The sequence below is a fragment of the Pleurodeles waltl genome, chromosome 7 (genome assembly GCF_031143425.1).
Source record: "Pleurodeles waltl isolate 20211129_DDA chromosome 7, aPleWal1.hap1.20221129, whole genome shotgun sequence".
Taxonomy (NCBI): domain Eukaryota; kingdom Metazoa; phylum Chordata; class Amphibia; order Caudata; family Salamandridae; genus Pleurodeles; species Pleurodeles waltl.
In genome coordinates, this window is record NC_090446.1 from 638131865 (window position 1) to 638153256 (window position 21392).

The 21392-nt window shown below is 43.5% G+C and overlaps 1 long non-coding RNA gene across 1 annotated transcript in view; it reads left to right on the forward strand.

The window, feature by feature from the left end:
- Positions 1-2764: 2764 nt before the first annotated feature.
- The window catches only part of LOC138304498 (uncharacterized), a 107925-nt gene continuing 89297 nt past the window's right edge, over positions 2765-21392 (forward strand). Inside the window, exon 1 of the long non-coding RNA XR_011205580.1 lies at positions 2765-2965. This is a non-coding gene — a long non-coding RNA (uncharacterized lncRNA). The remainder of the gene's footprint in view (positions 2966-21392) is intronic.

The following is a 21392-nucleotide window of genomic DNA, read 5'->3' on the forward strand; positions in this document are numbered from 1 at the left end:
TACAGGGCTTACAATGTGCTGAACACTGCTTCAGCCTAATGGACTATGATGAAATTTCACAGTAGGCGGAGCACTCTGAAAATGGCAAATTCCCATACGTTCTAGGTTAGAGATTCCAAGAGCACATCCTGGAGATCATTTTTTTTGGGCCACAAATACATATTCCAGTCTCTTTGATTCTAGGGATGCGTTGGTTTTTCTGCTACTCTAAATGGTTGTGTTTTTTCATATTGTCCATCATTCACCATTTCCGTGGACTCTTGCCAATTTTAGGATTTAGGGGGGTTGTCTTCTTGTGAGGGAGTGGAATTCACTCGAGTTGCTTCTGGCCAGAATAAATGTCAATGTTTGTGATGTGCTGGACTACGATTTTCCCTAACGTGACCCTTCACACGGAGGGCATGATGTGGGAAAACTTGCAACCCTCTACTTAACTTGTGAGGCTTTGGGCCCATGCCCACAGCTATATCCTGATACCCTGTCCTCTTTAGGCTAACCCTTCATTTTTTCTAGACATTGGCAACAATAAAATCTAAGACACCTTGCAGACTGTTGACACAGTGGCAAAAGGCAAATAAAAGTGCTCTAAAACTGTCTCTGTGATGACTAATTTATGATTCATATAAAATTAGAGTTGATGCTTAAAACAAAATCATGAATGCTACTTGCTAATTAAATGAATAGGTCAACATCTTAATTTGTTGGGATTTTTCCCAATTACTTGTATCTTCTTGTATGAAAACAGCTTAACATGAATGCTCTATATCCTATGTAGATGAAACATAAAATGTTGCAATAAAAAGTCAAACACATATTATCTTTTTTATTGGTATTTTGTTTTGTTACAGTGTCTTAAACATTTCATGATATATTGATGCCACACAATGAAAAAATGAAATCGTTTAGCAAATTATTATCACTGTTGATAATAAACCTGTATTTGTTACAACACTCTCATACGTGCTGAGCAATTTCTATATCAGTGTTTCCAGCTACCTTCTCATTTGCATCCATCTTTAATACCAGGAACCAAGAGCGCTTCCTTTTTCATGCAGGAAAGACATATTGGATCATAGTCCTTCAAGTATTGTAACTTTTGAGCTTTATAAAGAAAGATTGAGTTTTTTTTCATTTATGTTCTGCATGTCTCTCTATAATGTAGGCAATGATTAGGATGTGCACGTGATCTTTTTAAATATATACTGTCTCCTACAGTTTATGCTTCTTTGAAATCTCGAAGGGCTCCATTGGGAGCATGATTCGTACATGATGTGAGGGATGCCAAGGGTGTGAAATCAACTGGTTCTGCTTTTGGCCTCTTACCTTCACTATTAATGCATTTAGGTCACTGTGTGCCCTATGGAAGGTAACTGAAAGTGTTGATTTGATTGTCTTACTTACCCCATTGAATGGATTTACAGCCAGATCAGTCATAGCCGGAATCAGCATTTGCTGATAAAGTACTCAGAGAGGAAGGCATACAGAGCTTCATCCTTCTGACATCAATGTTTTTTTTCAGACTCAAGCTTCTTCCCTATCATGGTCACTCAGCTTTGGCACATTTTTGTAAACAGTGAGCACATGATTAATACACCATATTCCGGATTAGTTGTGTTTGAAATTGGGATGCCGTGGCTTCAGCCTGTTACCTTTAATATAAATGCATTTTGGGTCATACTGTGTCCCTAACATAGGGTGATTGCCACTACTTGTTTGATTGTCCACTCTCTCCATATTATGGATTTATAGACAGATATCTTAGCACTTCATCCCTTTGACATGCAATTTTTTTTGGCTTCTTCCTTATGCAGGGTCACTCTTTCACTTTCTGTCCATTTTTGTACCCTTCGTCTCTATTGGTTTAGAGGGTCGGAGGGCTGCGGGAGATATCCAAGCAAAGTCCAAAGATCTTATGGCAAGTAGGTTGTGCAGTGTGACACCTAAGTGGCAAGGGTATGACCGGACGTGTGTCCCTTGCTAGTTGTGCCACTAGCTTCAAGTTTCCCTGGCTGAATAGGGATGATACCCCAAAACTGGTCTCAGGATGCTTGTTTCTGGTCCAGGAAGGACCTGGATTGGCAGTTCGGGCTGGGCTCTTTCTGTGGGGAGTGGGGTCACGACTGATATGCATCTTGCTGGGTCGAAACTGGGGTATGTGGCGAGCAAAATAATGATGGATTAGAACAGCTGCCACATTTGACCACAACTTCGATGCTCTTTTGTGCAAATGTTTACGTTTTCTATTCAAAGGCATGGAGTTAGATCCGTAAATGAAAACTTTGCCACCACATCTTGACACATATCAGCGCATGCGTGATGAAGCCTTCATATGTATACTTTATGGTGCAGTGGTAGATTATGTATTTATTTTTGGCACCTGCTGCTCCTGATCAGCAAAGCAAGCATTTCATTTTTTTGCCGAACAGAAACAGCATTCACAAAAACAATGTTAAAGCCAAAAGGTCGGGTAGCACTACTGAAAGGGAAGATTTATTGACTTTGCCAATGCCTGATTGTCTTGAAGCTTTGGTATGTCGCACCATGCAATCCTATATGAAAAGTGTCAAATAGCCAGGGGCGGCTTCTCCACTATGGCAGAGGAGCATCGCACCTCCCGCCAGCAGCTGCAAAACATTTACGAGAAAACGATAATAGACTACATTTATTATCGTTTTCTTCTAAAAGGGGCGTGGCCATGGGACTGTGGCGAGTACAAAGGGGAAGTGCTGTTCACTCCCCCCTCAGTGCGCATGTATGTCTGTCTGGCCGACTTAGGCCAGCCAAACACACATGCGCACTGGGCTCTCTCTATCTCAGAAACGCAGGCACTATGTTGCTGGGTTGGAGACAGCATGCAGAGACTTTCACTCTGCCTCGGAGCGCCCTGACACAGTGCATGCTGGGAGCCTGATCCTGCAGTCGAGGATGGAAGAACGGATTGGCACAGTGGGGCGCAGCAATAAAGGTAAATTTTTAAAAAATTATTATATTTTCTTTTCCCACATTCCCCCCGCCGCCCCCAGGCTGTCCAGCCCTTTTCCCTTCCGCGAGCCGGCACTGCAAATAACAGCAAAATATTTTTAAAAAAAGACAACCATGTGCATCAGATCAATTGGGTGACATTTCTGACATGCGGGTTGTTATTCTCCGATTCTGCGGAATCTATATTTTTTCAAGATTTATAAAGAACATTGAAAGTGGGCCTACTGGATTGAGTTTTTCCAGTGCCCAGAGGCTTAGCCTACCCTGGATCAAGATAGTCCAAGGAACTTCTCCATGCGTTTGCTTTACAAACGCGTAGATATTTCAGTCATTGGATGCATTAGGAATACATTTCCTACACATTATAAAATATGCCTGTTGTGATGCTGTCCCCTGCAGGCACGTGTCTTGACTGGTAGTTTGGGCCTTTCCCGCTTTGTGGCCCTGCTATCTGCCTGGCTCGTCCTTCTTCCTCTGAAAAGAAAGTTACGTCTGCTTTCCTTGAATGCCTCGGGGCACAGAACGCAATACCTTTCCCCTCATGAAATATACACTGCCATATAGGCTACCAACAAATGAAACCGAGATGCTGCCTGCGCCGCAGCGCTTGGGAGGGCTACTCTGAAGGGAGGTCTCGTATCCAGAAAGGAGAAGCCAGTCTGCGCGCGGGGACTTGCCTAACCGAGCTGTCGGGCCGCTCCCTGCGGTATCCACAATAAGCCGAGATATTATCACCTGGCGCGGGCGCTCCCCGGCCTCTCGGTTACAGAGTGCACGACGCCCTGCAGAAATGTGAGCATGATGACGTGTCCTCTGGAGGTTGGCTGAGGCAGCTGTTCAGTTTTCAAATTACCCTCAAACCGTCTCCAAGAGCTGGTGTGCTTCCTCCACAGGGCGCTACGTGTCTGTTCTGTTGCAGGTGTCTCGATGTGTGGGTGGGGCTTTCTTTGAATCCCTTGGCGACACTGGAGCAGGTCACGGCTTTCTTTTTGTGTGCTCTATTTCTTCCTTGGAGTGTATCTAGTCTTTTCGTGGGCTGAGACGGAGCGTGAAAAACAGTGGCCAGGGTTGGGTTGGGTTCACCCTTAGGCCAGGGCACTTACAAAAAGTGTCCCACTTCTCGAACCAATCCTTTCATGGGTCGCCATTTGTTTAGTCTCATTTCACTCATTCGTGGAGAAAGGCTTGTTAAATTAAGCATTTTAAAGCTTAGAGAGCCTCTGACATTGGGGAACGCTACATGCACTGCAGTTTGGCTAGGTTGGCGCGATGAAATAAGAGGGCCCAACGGCCACAACACCTGACGTACCGTAAACCCTAGCTGCTGGGCTGGGTTGGACACATGGGGGGGTGCAAGGTGAGAAGGGACCAATGGCCAGAACAATAACTGGGCCCCGGCCTGGCTCCGGTGGGGAGAGCGTGTGGCTAAGATGAAGATGGGCCAACGGCCACATGACCTATCCCCAGGAAGCTGCCATACTCTCCCGGCCCCCTCCTCAGTTTAACAGCACAGCAGGGAAGTGGCACACTGCTTCTTGAGGTCTATGCCATCTCCACAGCTCCAAGCTGAAGACTGGCATGGTAGAACAATTTTGCCCAGCAATAAGCTTCTGTCCTCTGATAGCTTGCCTGCCCACGAGGCTTGTCCAACTTTACAGAGGTCTGACGGGGGCCTGGAAGAAAATAAGGCTCTGTGGGCCCTTAAATAACAGCCCACAGGTGACCCAAAGGCACCAGTCCCTGGCTCAATACCCGGCAGCCTGCCTCACAATCTAACCCTGCCTGTGGCTTATTCTCTCAGCCATCTCAGCTTTTTAGTGTTTTGTATGTTATGCATGTGAAAGTGTAATATACAGACAACTTTATCAATATGCAGTTATGGCCCAGAAAGCCTCTCAATAAAAGAAACCAAGCATGTGGATGGAAATATCTATATCTGCGTAAAAGCTCAGTCAAAAAAGGGATGCCCGCCTAAATTAACTTGTGAAAAGGGCCTAGAAAAAAAGGCAGCATAGAGTGTTTTGGTTTGTTACATAGCAATTCAGCACGTTATGACTCATTTCCAAGTGAATAACTTGGGATAGGTAAATATCTCACTCCAAGGTAATGGTATTTTCTTTATGCTGTAAATATCTTACCCCCTTCTAACCCACTTGTGTACATGCCCTATATGTCCATAGTGAGTTTCACTTCATTGCGAACCATTGTGTCTCTCATAAACGTTTGAGTGAGGGTCAAGGTAGTAAGTGGAATCACAAGAGGTGGTACTGGATCTGATCAAATGTATCTTTTTGGTCATTCAGTGTGTAGGTAATTCTTTTGAATAAATCCTATCAAATCAGTTTGGATAGCCAATCTTATCAAGCCTTTCTGTGTTGCCGATGTTCTTATTTTCATAGTTTTATAGAAAGTGTTGATAGAAAAAGAGATTCATATGAATTTCTGTGAAATAAAACACAGGCGGCCTGATTACAGTTCACCAGTTAAATTATGATCTGACATGTTTGCTCAGGGATCGTAATTATAAGTGATGTGATGTTTAGCACACCTAGTAATTACCAGGTGCAGTAAAGTTCTCACCGTTCATTAAATGCTGACAGGTTAAGCATTCCAGAATGTAACTAGGACAAAGACTTAGACGGTCATTTACAAGAAACTGGTGCATCATGATCGACAAACCAGTTTTCTTGCCCCCCCCCCCCCCCCAACCCCCCGTGACGCAATGGGAGTGCTGTATTTGCATTACGGTGCTCCAGGGAGCAGTGTCCACAACATAATCAGAAATTTGGAAGCTGTTGTGGTGCTAAACCTTAACATTACTGGACTAGAGTCCAAATTTAGATGCCAGTCCAGCAATGTTAAGGGGGCCCCATACACAACAGCACAGAATCGCCTATAGCTCCTGCCCTGAGCAGGTGTTAAAAAAATGATGCTAATCTGGCGCAGCATGGCGCAGTGAAATCTTGTAGTTTTCATTGTGCCATTTCTGCGGGGCTTTTAACAGGGGAACACCTACCTAGCATACATTATACCTGGTGCAGGTATAATGTGGCGCAAGGCTTTACAAACTGGCACAATGGTGACATTGCACCAGTTTGTAAATATGGCGTGGGGACGGGGGTCTGTTTTGCACCGCTTTAGGGTAAAAATATGATGCTAAGGCAGTGCAAAATCCTTGTAAGTGAGGCTCTTAGGGTCTGATTTATGAAAAGTTTGCACCGCCTTTGCATCATTTTTACAGCAAAAGTGGTGCAACCTTATAAAATACAATTATATTTTGTAAATTTGCACCACTTTTCCATCACAAAATGACGTAAAGGCGACGCTAACTTTTAATAAATCAGGCACTTAGTATTTACCAGGACATGCAGATGTTGGTGCAGTAAACACCAAAATCTGCATGTTCTTCATTCCAACACCTATATGGTTTGCAGAACTGTAATTCCACCGGGAATATTCCCCCACAAAGTGCAATGCAAGGAGAATTTCCTTAGCATTTGTCTTCACTAGAGAGTGCACACAATTAATAGTGCCTTTTTATAAAATGTAGTTGTAATGTTATTAGGTTAGCTTTGCACAGTTTGCATTTTTCACTCTTGACATCTAGCTTTTGCACTGCTCCTCGTCAAAGAGGAGTAAACTCCAACTTGGGTTTTGGCTCTGAGAAATGCTTCTAGATACAGACTGTGCCTGGGTGACTAAAGTCTCACTGACTTTATGCACTTTTGTCCAGATGCAGCAGTGAGAAGTGCGAACCTGTGAAACTTTGCTTACTCAAGCTATACAATTTTTGTACAAAATGTAGTATTTGGCAAGATCACCACAAAATAAATTTTAGATGAAATTGTGTATAGAAGTTTTTTTTTTACGGAAAATCGTTTGCATTGGCGAAGTGGATTGAAGAATGCACACTTTGGGACCTCATAAAGTGTGTAAAATGTGCATCTAATGCATTTCTGTTGAGACGTGCTGATACTCCTTCTTTGCTAGTAATTGATTCCTACTGAGAAATATTGTTACTCTCCCTGTCAAATAACACTAGTGTAGGTACTAATAGGCAGGTATTACCTGCCTATTTAAAATCACAATTGACGGATAAGTAGCAGGTGTAATAGGCAGTGATTTTGCAGAAATAGAAATGTTTATCACCTTCTCTCTCTTGCGTGACTCCAGTGAATTTAGGGCCATATTTATACTTTTTGGTGCAAAACTGCACTAAGGCAGTTTTGCCCCAAAAAGTTTTGCACCGGCTTGCACCATTTTTTAGCACCAGCTGGGCACCATATTTATGGAATGGTGCAAGCCGGTGCAAAGGGTAGGCTAGCTTTAAAAAAAATGACGTTAGGCAGTTTTGAGTCAAAATAAATGATTCTGACCAGATTAGCATCATTTTTTGACGCTAAGGGGCATATTTATTCTCTGTTTGCACTGAATTAGCGTAATTTTTTTTTAACTCTAATTCAGTGCAAAACTAACTCCATATTTATACTTTGGTGCTAGACCCGTCTAGCACCAAATTTATGGAGTTAAAGTCATTTTTTGGAAGTGGAAACCTACCGTGCCTTAATGAGATGCAAGGTAGGCGTTCCCGTGCAAAATAATGACTCTATGGCCTTAACACCATATTTATACTCCCATGTAAAAATGGTGCAAGGGAGGGAGGAGGGGTCAAAAAATGGGGCAAAGCTTGCTTTGCCCCATTTTTTAAGACCAGGGTCAGGGCAGGCGTTAGGGGACCTGTGGCCCTATTCCCATGGTGAAACACGATGGAATAAGCCCAGAGGTGCCCTCCCTAGGCCCTAGGGGCACCCCCACTCACACTAGAGGGACTGCGAGGATGGGGGACCCCATTCCAGGTAAGTACAGGTAAGTGCATTTTATTTTTGAAAGTGCCATAGGGGGCCATGAAATGGGCCCCCATACATGGCACAGGGTACAATGGCCATGCCCAGGGGACCCCTGTCCTCTGTGCTGGCCACTGGGGTGGTGGGCATGACTCCTGCCTTTTCTAAGGCAGGAGTCATGTGGCATGGTAGGTTTAGCACCATAAAATGACGCTAATCTGGTTAGAGTCATTTTTTTTTACTCTAACCTGCCTAAAGTCATTTTTTGGTGCTAAACCCTCTTCTTCTATACTGCCAGCCCCACCCAACTAAAGTAATTTTTTAAAACTCTAGCCTACCCTTTGCACCGGCTTGCACCATTCCATAAATATGGTGCCCGGCTGGTGCACAGAAATGGTGCAAGCCGGTGCTAAACATTTTGGTGCAAAACTGAGTTAGTGCAGTTTTGCAGCAAAAAGTATAAATAAGGGCCAATATTTTGTAAGTTTGCGCCACTTTTGCGTCATAAAATGACGTTAATGCGGTGCAAAAAAAGTTTAAATCAGGGCCTTGATGCTAGATGGGTCTAGCACCAAAGTATAAATATGGAGTTAGTTTTGCACCAAATTAGAGTAAAAAAAAATGACACTAATTCGGTGCAAACAGAGTATAAATATGCCGCAGAGTATAAATATGCCCCTAAATATGGCGTTAAGGCCATAGAGTCATTTTTTGTACGGGAACGCCTACCTTGCATCTCATTAAGGCAAAGTAGGTCTCCACTTTCAAAAAATGACTTTAACTCCATAAATTTGGTGGTAGAGGGGTCTAGCACCAAAGTATAAATATGGAGTTAGTTTTGCACCGAATTAGAGTAAAAAAAAATGACACTAATTTGGTGCAAACAGAGTATAAATATGCCCCTCAATATTTTACCTCGGCGCCACTTGCCATTATCGAGTTTACAGTATAGCTGTTCCCAAATAAATGTATTCCTGACTTTTGTGAACTTTGTGATTTTCGTTTCAGGCTTCATGAAGTTGATTTTTGTTTTAGGCTTCATAAAGTTAGACAGACTAAAATACATAGCAGATGTAAAATTCAACAAAAAACAGGATTCACAAAAATGGGAAGCCGGCTTTGTCAGGAGAATTCCAAAACTTATTTTTCTAACCTTTTATATCTTAGCTAGAAAAATGTTCAGTTCACACTAAAAGAGCAGGACTGGCGGGTGGTGCCACAAAGACGGTGCCTTTTGACACACTGTGCCAGAGCTCACATCATCAGTGACTCATTTTCAATGGGAAACCGAGTCAGCTCTGAAGGTGCTCGGTAGCCGTGAGCTATGTTGGTTGTCAGAGAAAAGGAAGCATTCGAGGCACTTGAAGACTTGGCGTCTTTCTCAGTTATATGTCGGAACCACGGGTGCCTAAACCACCCATGGCTCAACAACGAGGTCAGAACAATGACCTCGTTCTAAACACTAATGCCTTTACCACGAATGTGTTTACAATGATTTTACTGTTGTAAACGCATTCCTGGTAAAGGCATTACCAATCAGCATGCACGACCCAGCATGCTTCCACCCCAGCCCCCTACCCCACCCCTTAAACCTAAATCCTGACCCCCCAAACCCTAATCACCCCAAGCCCCCCACCCCACCCCAAAAACTAAAAATACCCTGAGCCCCCGACCCCGCCCCTAAAACCTAAACCCTGCCCCCCAAACCCTAAGCACCCCCCAATCCCCCCAAAACAGCCCCAGTCCCAGACCAACTTACCTCCTCCTTCACCGCGTCCACTCTGACTCCCTTCTGTACCTTAACCACGCATGTACATTGTTCAGACATGCATGGTTAAGGTACCAAAACCAGGGAGTTGTGGAAAACGAAAGCATTGTTTCGTTTCGTTTTTCACAACCTCGTGGTTCCGGGCTCGTTCTTCTGGGTGTTTCCCGTCTTTCTCGAGCTGATTTGTGGATAATGTAAAGAGTCGTGAAGGCGATGAAGCAGTTCAGTGGGTAATCAATCCTTAATTTCCTCCTAGCTACGTTTCAGCCACTGTGATGGCTGACACATGTTGGTTTTGGGCTGTTACATGTTGGGGTTTGGGCTGTTGTTCAGTTAGAGCATGGAGGACGGAGAGGCTTAGAGCACTTACTTGAATTTTTAGTATTGCTCTAATAGCCATACCATGCCTCATCGGGGTTACTTCCCTCTGTTACACATTAGCATTCTTTTTCCTGTTTTCCTGAACTGTTAATGGAATTAAAGCTGTATTTCCTCTCGGCTTCTGATGTTTCTCAGACATATTCCTCCAAGGATCTGAGATTCGGGGCAGACCTGAAAACACATATATGAAATTTGGGAGCATTTTTACAAGCAGATGCACTGAAAAGCTTGTGGAGTTTTGAAGTCAGGAATACCAAAGGCCGATGATTCAATGTGGTGTGCTCCAGCAGCGAGGGTGAGGAAGTAGTGACTAAGCATCCAGGAGTTTACTACTCCTTTGTTTTGGCACTGCTCAATGTCTGCTCAATGTTTGCTCAATGTCAGTAAGCCAATCATTTGTATTTAGAGTTGACCTCGCTCCACTAGCTGAATTCCTTAGTGTACGTATATACGCTCAAGAACTGGTTTGTGTCTTACCACTGACAATTATGACAGTTCAGGAAAGGGCACACAATTCACCATATTGATGCCGAGACCTTTGATTTTTGGTGTTTACACCCAGCACAAGAGATTATTTTTGACCGTTGGAGGCTAAATTGTGAGTCTGCTGAGCTGTATTCAAATCCTTTGAGACTCTCAGATTCAGGGTATAACTAGCCTTTCTGCCATACTTGCACCTTCCGTGTGGGATGCTGGCTGTGGGGTTGCATTTACAGCTAGATAGGATGCCATGAACCTACAAGAAATCTACATCCTGAGAAGCTGCAGTCTAATCATAGCCTCTTGCAGTACAGAGCTGGTTTCAGCATTTTTTCCAGCCCAGCCATGTTCTGCCATGTTATGGTTGCACACACCTCAGCACAACTGCTGTCTTAACCGACTAAGCCATTTTATAAGCTGTGTAAGTTTGGGAAGTGAAAAGTAATGAAACACCATACTGCCTTTTTCTCAATTTTAGGTCCAGTGTTAGCCAAGACCTTTTGATTTTACTAAAATTTAATGTATGCTAAACCTACTTTTTGGGGTTTCATTCAGCCCTCTTCATCCATTGGCCTTTTATTTTGTCATTCACATTTTTCTTCCACCCACAATAGCATACAGTATTACGCAAAGGACCAGACCTCTCCAAACATTGGCTAATTTACTGCGAGTGACAGCATTCTTAAACACAAAGGGGGTTATTCTAACTTTGGAGGAGGTGTTAATCCGTCCCAAAAGTGACGGAAAAGTGACGGATTTACCACCAGCCGTATTACGAGTCCATTATATCCTATGGAACTCGTAATACGGCTGGTGGTATATCCGTCACTTTACCGTCACTTTTGGGACGGATTAACACTCCTCCAAAGTTAGAATAACCCCCAAAGTGTTGTTTTTTCAGTCCTAAGCAGTGCTATGTTTAGCGCTCGTTGCGCCTGGTGCAGCAATCTTTTTGGTGCCCCCCGGTGACCTCTTCCTTAGACTCCCTCAAAGTGCCCCTCCTCTCTCCATAGCCCTTCTCTCACATATGTTTCATTTGTTTTAAAGCGCTAGCAAAGGCTGGCTTTACTAATCCACTCAGCTATCCACATGAAATGCAGATCTGTTCTTTGTAGTAGGCATATTAACCCTCTGTTCTACTTTATGGTGAGTCAAAGCTGCCACTAGAATCTGATCTCTCTTACTAGCAGAAACATTATCATAAGAGTTATCTTGTCATTTTTGTTTCTGCCATAAAGCTGTTGGCAGGGAACTCTGCAGCAGGTGGCTTTAAAATGTAAATTATTGAAAAACACAGTGCACCCCCCTTAGTTCAGTGACCCCTGGTCAGCGCCCAGAGTGGCCACACTGGTCGCACGATCCTAAGGCCGGCCCTGGTGGCAGGCACTCCTATGGCAATGTGTTTGTTTTTTAGAACGTTTTTGACATTTTTTTAAAGATTGACAAGGGCCCAGCAGCTTCTCCTTCAATAACGTTTTGAACAAAACTATGGAAAAACAAATCAAACATTGACAGGCCCAAGAGGCTAGCCGCCAACGCCAGACCTGCTGGCTTTGACACTGCTTATTACATATGTCGTTAACTCGAGCACAATCCACTGTCTTTTTTCACTTTCAGTGCCTTTTAACCCATGATCGTGAACTTCAATTCTTGACCACTTGAGGGCAGGCTAGGATTCCAGTCCAGCAGCATGGACTTCTTTTGCCTGTGTGGCTAAGATCACAACTTGTGCGCATCCACCCGAAACGATAATTCGATGTCTGATGCCTCCTGCCTGCTCTTATCTCTGTTGGTCATTCAGCCTTCTCTTTCACTCTGTGGCCGCCCCAGGCTTTTTTTTTTGCTCAACGAGCCTTTTGTGGTCCCTTTAAAATATCTGTTAGCTGTTTTATGTGAATAAATACTTCTTTATTTTCCCATCAAGCCTGCTGAGGCAGGTTAACACATTGTCCCTTTTTAGTAATAATGTGTTTCTATATACTGTTTCTTATCTTACTCTTGCTGTTTTTCATTGCTGTAAATAACAAACGTTACTACTACTCAATTTAATGATACTCTGCCTGTGGCGTGGGGGGCAAGAGGTGCGAAAGGTGAAACTAGGTACAGTACTGCACAGTTATCAAATGCACGATAGAGTTGCCTATAGTCAAAACTTTTAACATTTCATATGTATCTATTTATTCCATAAACATAATGAGATCGACTAGAAAGTCCATGAAACATAATGCTATATACTGTGAAAGACAATGCCCAGTGGTACAGAGTGATGGTACAATGAGCCTCTCTTTCCAGTCTGCGAATGGCACTCAGGAGTGGGAGCACTGAACATTAGCTGATCAGGTGTAAACACACCGCAGTACTCCACTGAAACCAGGTTCACGGGATATCCACTCTATACTGTCTGTGTACAGTTCTAATGCTCACAAGATCCCATCGTTCACGAAGTTCAAAATGCGCCTAGAACTGAACAGACACAGAAGAATTGCAGGCAGTGTGGATATGGAACTATAAGTCACAAGCAGCTCACGTTCTCAGTCCATTATAAATACTGACGAAACTGACACCAGCAGTGGCTCCTTGATGAAGGGTTTGGGCAACCACCCTCTGCCTTCATTAAGAGCAGTCCAATTACTGTGAAATTACGCCATGCAGTAGTAGAACCAGTGGCGGCTCCTCCGTTTGGGCTGAGGAGCATCACCCCCCCCCCCCCCGCCAGCAGCAGCACGGGGCTGAAGAGCAGCGAGGGGGGGTGCTCAGCACTCCTCCTCACTGCGCATGTATGTTTGGCTGGCCTTCGTAGCCGGCAAAACACACAAGCGCAGTAGGATCTCTCAAGTCCGGCAACACAATTGCCGGGCTGGAGAGAGCATGCACAGGCTCCCAGTCTGTCTGGGAGCACCCTGATGCTGCTCTTAGCAGTGTCAGGATTGGCTCAGGGCAGGATGGAGCCTGTGCCTGCAGCATCCGGTGAGGGAGAGGAGTGCCGCGGCGGTGAGGAAAGGTAAGTGTTTAATTATTTTTTCAGTAAATAAAATAAACGTTTATTCCCTCCCTTCCAATTATGATCTGTGGGAGTAACACGAGGAAATGGGTGCCACCTCATGAATTTCCACACATGAATTCGAATTTTTAGGACTTTTTCAGAGATCAAAGTTAACCAGGTTTGACCTAGATTTGGTGCTGGGAAACAATGCAAAATTACTGCATGTGGTACTGCCGCTGGACTAATTTTTTTTTTTACAGAAACCCATGTTTTTGCACAATTGCATTAGGAAGCCAGTGGCAATGAGATGCATTACTATTAAGTGTGTAGAGGGTCATACATGCCAGTATGAGCCTCAGCATGTGGACACTCTTACAGAGCCCTCCCTGAGTCAGGGGGTGGGCCCCAGCCTGAACCCTGCCTTTTCTCTCCACTCTTTCCCATTGTTATAAAACTGGGGTGGGGGAAGGTTCACTGGGCCCACTCCCAGAGTTTTACAAAATGGGATACGGTGGAGTCAGCATATAAGTGTCTTTTCTCAGTATTTCTCAACTTGCCACAGTTTGGTGTTGGGACCAGCAAACCTAACCCCAGAAAAGTCTGTGACATAATATGAATGAATGTGATGTCGGTGGCAGTTCTAATGTCGGTATTGCTTTACTCCCCCTGCTTCAGAGAATGAGACCAATGAGAACACTTTGGAAGCAGTGTGGGTGGCTGATGGTTGTGTCCTTGCACCTTTGTTTGCCAGTGGCATAATGCAAAATGTTGCCCCCCCTTCAAGATGTTATGAGAGCCCCTTACACCATATCTCATAGATATTCAATGCCCTAAGTCTTGACGGGCCCCTGAAGGGGTGGGGGAGACCCTGCAGCGCAAGTGCTGCTGATGCTTGTCCAGGAGCCCCGCTGCATGCAGGACACAGGGCAGCTAGTCAGCGTGCCAGCTCATGTGGTTCCCCGGCCATGTTTCTCAAGCCCTGTTCTGTAGAATGGCACAGCAGCTACCAGACAGCAGAGGTGGTGTCATGCTGAGCGGTGTGAAGTAGATGGTCCTAGTCCCACATACTAAGTAAAATAACAACACAGACACTAGTGTGTGTGGTGCATAAGTGGCCCTGGGCACAAGAGCCCGGCCCCTTTTATTGGCAGGGTCACCTGACTGGTGATGCTTGTGATGGATGCGGGTGTGGTGGGTGTAGACCCTGCCCCTAGGGAGAATCTGTTTTGTGATGTGTCCAGCAGGATACTACAAGTGGAACCACCAGGAGGAAAGCAATAAAAAGTGTTGATGTCCTCCATTGTAGCAGCTGGGGACACACTTCTTTGCCTCTCAAGTTGCCTGTTTTGTGCTGCTGATGCAGAGCGTGTGAACCTGGTTTAAGCGTTGTACTCTTCCTTACTCAATTCTCACCCAGTGCGACCCACTGGTACTTTATTAGCTACTTTTGTCATTTTTTGAGTTTGTTGGTTGTGAGATAGATTGACCATAGAGGATACATGGGATCTCAATAATTGATTTCCCGAAGACACTCCAATCCTATCACGTGTAGAAGAAGCCCCTGCCCCCTTCATCTTATACCTTCTTGTAGCCTTTTACACTGAAGGAGGAAGTAGTTAAATAAGTCCTGCCTAAACAAGGAGTTGCTAAAGGACTAGTGGGGGAAAAGCCAAAAGATGATTCCAAAGGTAAGATGCCATTCTAACTCGCAACTTGCTTCACATTCATGTGACAAATCTTTTAGTGTAGCAGTGCATATTTGAGATATTTGCAAAGTATGGACTCTCAAGACGGTTGAGAAAGCCGAAGAGTCCCTTATTTTCCAAGTTCCTTCTAAAGGGGGTGAACAATGGACTTACTCCCTCCTCCTCCTGAGGTGTAACGTGGAGAAACATTTTTTATTTCTCCTCATTTTTTCCTCTTTCTATGCATGCTGCATTCTGCAGCACACATAGGGAAAAACACCTTTCAGGATTGTTTTTGTCAGGAAGGTGTCCCTTCCTGCACAAAAACAATCCTTCGTGCAATGGAGGCATTTTTGCACCATGATGCAATGGTGCCTGCATTGGCGCTAGGCTGCTAAAACATCGCCAGCACATGGGGAAAGAACAGGAAAGCACTGCATTGCATAAATATGGTGCATTCCTGCCCTTTCACTTTGACATAGGGTTGTGCAGAAAGATGACTTGCTGCGCTGCCCTACGCCAAATCCCCATAAATATGCCCCTCAGTTCCCAGTCACCCAGGTTTTATCAGCCACTCCTTGCAGGTTTATCCCCATTATTTCCATTCCCTGCCCACTCAGGCATCAAATCAATCAAAAAAGGAGCACCAGATAAAGAGGAAAGTTGGAAGTCAAGAGGGAGGAGTATGAGAGGCTAAAGTTAAAAATCTCCCTTCAGCAAGAGCAGATTGCATGAACCGAGCGGCAAGGATAAGACAGCATCTATTTTTTAACTCCATCAACCTCCAGACGACCTCAGAGATCACACTTTTAGTCCAGTGCTAGTCCTTTGTGTGTGTATGTGTGTGAGTCTAGCATAGGTTTTGTATTGGAAGGGTTCTCAAACTCAAAATACTATGCCTAGACAGCTTTTCAAACTTTTCCTCATTTGTATGTGTGCTGTACAATGCAGCGTACATGCAAAGTTGGAGAAGAAAGGAGAAATAAAAACATTTCTCCTTTTAAGTCCTGTTTACAAGTGGCGTTAATTTTTTATGCAAAACCCTCCTGTATACTGTTGTTAGTAGACAAGGGTTTGCATCAAAAAGCATGGGAGGTTGCATGGGAATGCCCATGTGCCACTCATGTAATGCCCCCTTAAGGCTAAGAAACTCAAAACTGCATTTTGGTTTGCTGTGTGTTACTTTTAGACAACATTCCAGCGCAAAACAAGTTTTGCGCTGGAAAGTAAATAACAAAAAAAATCATTTTGATGTAGTTTGCATCGCTTTCATGACACAAACACAGTGATATTTTTTTGTAAATCTGACCCAGAGTCTTTTGAACAGAATTCACTTTTGGATCAGAAGCCAGTGCAGGATGTATAAGAGTGTTGTAATTGAGGCATTACGTGGCAAGTTTAAAAGCAGGTGAACAGCACTGTTTTGGACCAATTAAAGCTGGTGGATAGACGTAGTGAGGATACAGAGATTCCATTGGAATAGTAAAGAACTCCTACCCGGTATTATGGTTTAATGAGTCAATTTGCAGAAGTGTAGAAAACAAAGAGATATAACTTTCTCAATGAAATGTGAGACCCTAATCAGACATAGCCCATAAGCTTTTCACAAACTCCAATGGGATTGAAGGTGGCCAAAAACCTCATGCCAACAATCAGGAGTCAAACAGAACGGGGAACCCCACAACACCATCACCCCTGTTTGGTCTGAATTTAACGTTAAACAGATAACCAACATCCACTATGCCACTGCCTTGATCCCTAAACAAACGTAGTTAGGGACTACGCCTTCTTTAACATCAAGTTGTATAATAATATGGGTGTCATCAGCATTCCACATGCAGTGTAGATAGAATTGCCTAGTTATAAAAGTTAGGGGGGGTGCAGTGCTTAATTTTTGTAAAATGGAAGTGCCAGAACTATACACTGATCCTGCTACTGCTGCTGAATGGTAGCACCAGCATTACCTACTAACCATCACGCCATAAACAAGTGTTACAATTTGAACTGAAGGGATGGCCTCGACCTGCGTGTTTTATCATTTTTTTAATATATTGAATTACTGATCAGTATTGTAGTGATTGTAAAATAGGCTGAGAGTGCCACTATGTGGTGTACTCTGATAAACAAGTACTGATGCTTACAAATAAGTTCTGAGCACTGGCAAACACCAGAACAAATTAAGCACTGGGACAATGCAAAGACTGTATATAATGGGACTCAGAGAGGAACTCTGAAGTACTCCACACTTTCAAGGTTTGGTTATGGATGTGAAAGGTGCCCGGAGACTGACTGTGGTCAGTTACTAAGGACTGAAACCAATTCAAAGCCTGTTCTTGCACATGCTTATCCACCAGAGTGACATGTCAAATGGTCTCATAGGTCTGTGGAGAGATCTTGGAGTATTAGAGCAGCAATTCTGCCTTGCTCTCAGATCATGCACTATTTATTTTGAACTGTTACCTACGCAACTTCTGTATCATGAAAAGGCTGAAATTCAACATTTCAGTTACCTTGGCACAGAAGAGAAGCAATTAAATAGGGCAGTAACTGTTGATACTCAAAGGACCAAAAGAGATTTTTTGTTAATAATTGAACAACGAATGACATTTTTCAGTTGGTAGGAACAAAGCCAGGGATGGGTTCGCTTGCTGACAGATTACTGGTAATAAGATTAAATATACAATAATACGGTAAAGCCCCATCCAAGGGTCAGTATCTGTAATGCCTCTGTGTGTAAAACATATTCCCAGGCCAGTATCAGTAATGTCCTAGCACGTAGAGCACCACCCCCTGGCTCTAATAACAATGGCATTCCCCATGCCAATTTCTATAATGCCCCATTATATAGAGCATGCAATACCTATAATCACCAATGTGTGAAACACAGTTCCCCGAGAAAGTACAGTACTCATAACACCCTCAGGCCAGTGTCTAGTAAGCCTCAGAATATAACGTACAGTCTTCTGGGGCATGCTTAGAATTCTCCACTATGGAGGACATTATAACCCAGGGCAACATCTGCAATGTCCCTGTATGAAAAGCAGTGTTACTTGTAGCAACACAGGTACAGTGGTGTCTCGCCAAAGGACATGTGGGAACCGAGCTCCAGCAGTAAAAGGAGCCTGACTAATCAGCTGCTGCCCCTGTGCCTAATCTGGCAGTAGGCGTGCATTAGAACATTGCATAGCAACGCACTGGTCATACATGGGTGGGCGCACGCAAATTCCACCCATTTTTGAATGTCCACTGTGATTCTGTCAGGTAACAGTAGCAGCAAAAAGGCAATGCCAAAGATGGCGGTTTTTCCCAGCCTCTAGATAAGAAAGAATCTCGCAGTAAGCCGGCTCGGGTGTGTGCTCAAACCCCTGATCTACGCCCCCTTTCTTGGGCTGCCCCTCTGAAGAGTCAGCCAGCGAGAGCAAAGAGTGGATTTTGATAGTAAAATGACCATTGCTGCTTTGCTGCTCTCTTAGCCATCTGCCTACTCTTGCTATTTCTAGATGCGCTTAGACTGTCTGCTAACTCGCAACCCTGGTAATACCCGGCCTCTCTCCTTTGGTCACTGACACACTTTGTGTCTGTTCCAAAACTTGCTTGGGCCCAGGAGGCAGAAAGATATAGCCAGAAGCTCTTCTTCTCCCAAGTCAGCCATGCACCCAATAGCTGCCTAATACAGAGGCCTGCACCTCTCTCCTGCTATCGCGTACCCCAAAATGTTTTTTAGATCGAGCCTGGAAGATTATGTGGGCCCCAAAAGGAAACCAGAGGAAGGAAAAACTGGCGGGTGTCTCTAGAATCACATCGCACAGTTATGCTCCTGTGAGGTAGTGTTATTATGAGTCAGACAGAACTGCAGAGAATATCTTATATCTCCATGTGATGTAGCAAAGGCCCAGTCTGAACCCCAGAAAAAATATACACACAAATGTTGGTATCTATAATGCTTTAAAATGTATCATGTGCCATGAAAAATAATTATAATCTTAATAATGAACAGCTCTGCAATTAAATATTTGGCAAAACCTGTGATTAGCTTACCTGTAGTACCAAAAGTATACACAGGGTGGTGCTATTGTTCCTTGCTTGTCAGATGTGACGAAGGTAGAAAGTGCCTTAACATGACTGATGAACACAATGCAGACATGCATAAGTCATGGCTCTGGTAGTTTGGAACTCATTCGCGCGAACAGCAGACGGCTGTAGCATACAACACTTCTGCCACTCTAGCTGCACCAGAGGATGACAATGTAAAGCTGTGAAGAAAGGATCACTGAGCTTGGATCACTGCTGTTGCTGGAAGGTAATTGCAGGGGTTTTAAGAAGGAGTGTGTGTGTGTTAAAGCAAGTGTGAAAACGTGAATATGTACATATAAGCGTGTTATTATGCATGTGTGTGTATCTGCGTGCAGAGCTGGCTTTAGCTCTGGTGGCGCCTGGTGCCACAATCCTTTTTGGTGCCCCTCCAGCACTCCACAGAATGACCTCCTTCTCACACACACATTATACAAAAACAAGGAATCATAGTGTATACATCAGTCTATTGGAATTGTTACATAAGACAATGAGGACCACACGTTGTAGCTGTGTTTGTTCTGGAGAGACTTAAACTCAGGATTTAAAACGTAAATAGATGGGATTGGCTTTACTAATAGGAGTGCATTCTGCCCATTCAAACCCTTTCAGTCTCAAACCCATTATAATAATGAAAGACTTAGGGTAAAACATAACTCTCTAACCTATAAAATCAGTTTGTATGCAGTTTGTTGATTACAGTTCATAGGTCACTGTCCTGTATTAGGATTGTACCTTGTTGCAAGTACCAAAAGGATCTCTGTGACTAAAATTGTAACCCACTGAGCTATCCACATAAAATATGTATTTGCGATCCGCATGGTACACATTCTTTGCAGAAGGCATAGTAACCCGCTGCGTTACTTTATGATGTGTCAAACTGCCACTAGACAAAAGGTCTCTTTCCAGTAGAAACATCAATCACCAAAGTTATTTTTACAATTTTTATTGTTGTCTGAAAACTGCTGGACACGCAAGGAACTGTTCAGTAGGTGATTATAAACCTATAAGTTATTTCTAAACACAGTACCCCTGAAGCTCAGCACCAGGTGCGGCTGCACTGGTTGCACTGCCTTAAAGCCAGGCCTGTCTTTGTCTTTTGTTTTATCTCTGCCCAGGGCGAGATCATTATGATTTACCAAGTAAGTTGAATAGGATCGAATGCTTCTATAGTTCATAAAATCAACCATGTACTGGGTTACATGATGTTACGGACATATTACAGTTATTGCCATTATCTATTTAAATAGTTCTCAGGTTTGATTGTTTATTGATAAAGCATTAAACAGAGCTCATTCGCAATTTTCATTCGATAGGTGGAATAAGGTGGAATGTTTTAAATACTCTCCCATTGCAATCACGCACAGATCTCCACTATGATATGGGACTCATTTTTGTAATTTTTATAATTTTTAAACCAACCCCTTTTTTTTCCACCCCTCCTGGCCTTCGTAGATAATGTTCAAGTAATATTCAATATTTTACGAAGTAGATCTATTGGCAGTTGTTATAAAAATCATGGTGATCCTTTAGATTGTCACTTTGTCTAAACAATTGCAATAAGGATTGACGGTTTGGTGACACTTACATGAAGCCGATTACACAGAGGACTCAATCAAGAAACACAATGTTTCAAGCTATTTAGGTGCCTGTAATGTATTACATTTGAGGATTTCATTTCATTTAGATTATGTTCAAACAATATTTTACAAAGTTGATTTATTGGTAGTTCTTAAAAAAACATGGTAATTCTTTAGATTGTCACCTTGCCTAAACCATTACAATTAGTATTGAGGGCTTGTTGACATTCACATGAAGCCGAATCACACAAAGGGCTCGACATTGAGAGGACATTGAGTCAAAAGAGGTTCTTTTGATAATAAGTGTTTAAACTAATGCCGTGGGAGTCAAGGCATATACTTCCCCCTGGGGACCAATTGTTTCTTGTTACAGGAGTGAGTAAAGCTGGCACACAGTGCAGCTCAGTGTTGTTCCTGGACACAATATTTGGGCTATCTTTTGCATACTTGTGGCCTGTCTTTGACATATTTTGGACATCTGTGGCACTGTCCTTGCAATCGATAGCATAACAGTGACCCAAACATGGTATATTGTGGTTTTGTTTGCCAAAATTCTGGCTTTCCTTGGCACAAGTCAACCACTCTAGCCCTAGAATTGAATATTTTAGTGACGTTTTG